The sequence below is a fragment of the Triticum dicoccoides genome, chromosome 3B (assembly GCF_002162155.2).
Source record: "Triticum dicoccoides isolate Atlit2015 ecotype Zavitan chromosome 3B, WEW_v2.0, whole genome shotgun sequence".
NCBI lineage: Eukaryota > Viridiplantae > Streptophyta > Magnoliopsida > Poales > Poaceae > Triticum > Triticum dicoccoides.
In genome coordinates, this window is record NC_041385.1 from 41243475 (window position 1) to 41244761 (window position 1287).

The window sequence follows — 1287 nt, forward strand, 5'->3', positions numbered from 1 at the left end:
CGCTGAGGTTGAGGGGTGGCGGCGGCGGTGAAGGCAGGCTCGGGCGGCGGCGATAGAGGAGTAGGGGAAAGGGGGGGAATGGAGGACTTAGCCAAATTTTGAGCCGGGGCGGGTGGATAATTCAGAAGTAGCAGTAGCGCGTTCCAGAAAGCGTGCTACTGCTACGTTAGCTAGAGCGCGTTCTGGTATACACACTACTGCTACTCCTTTTTCTTTTTTCCCTTTTTCATTTATTTTTCTTCACATTTTTTTCCTTTCACCTTATTCTATTTCTTTCATGTTCAATTACCTTTCTATTTGCTTTCCATTTAATTTTATATCCTTTAGCAGTAGCGCGGTTCTATATGGATCGCTACTACTATGTGTAGCCTATCGGCTAAGCCGTGGGAATTATAGTGGTAGCGCTTGTTTTCGGACACGTGCTACTGCTAACGTTTGAGCTATAGCGCGCTTTGCTTGAACGCGCTACTACAAATTAGCAGTAGCGCCCTATTTTAAGCAGCGCTACTGCTATACCTCTGTGTATAGGCTTTTCCCTAGTAGTGATATTTGTTTTTGTGCCTTGTTGTGTTCTGCTATTGCATTACGGACAACCATAGACTAGTTGGTCCCCATGCTCCATACATGTTCATGATGCCCACTGACTTATTGGGACACATATTTTTTAGACGAGTAACCAACAATTTCACTTGTCGTGCTGCGAGATGTATGAGTTGACAATGGATGCATTGTCAATGAATCAAGGTCGGAGTAGCATGGAAGACAAATCTTCAAGATTAAGGAGAGATTGTTAGTAGTAATCTTGAGTTTGTAGTCTGTGTGTTAGTGAAGTACTAACACGTCCATCTAGACATTGTGTAATCTTGATTAGCTAGGTTGTGTAAGGCTAGTCATAGTGGGAGTAACATAAATAGTAACATAGATGCCACATAAGCAAAAAAAATGACGTGTCATGTAATTAAAGAGGAGAGAGACAAAAAGAGTAACATAATATGTTACCATCATATAGCGGTTTTCAATACAAAATGAGTCTACAAAGCAATAAATGAAGATATGAATGTTACTACACCTATGACACTTCCCACTATGAAGGTGGTAACATGAACTAGTAACATATGTATGTTACTAGTCTAAGTTACTCCCCACTATGACTAGCCTAACGTGTAGGATTAGTAGTCTAGAACTACTTGTTCTTGATGTGTCCGATAGTAGAATACGCGTGTAGGTTAGCTTGTGGTTATATATGTCGGCTCAGGTTTTATTCGTGTCAAATTAGGATTTTTGTTG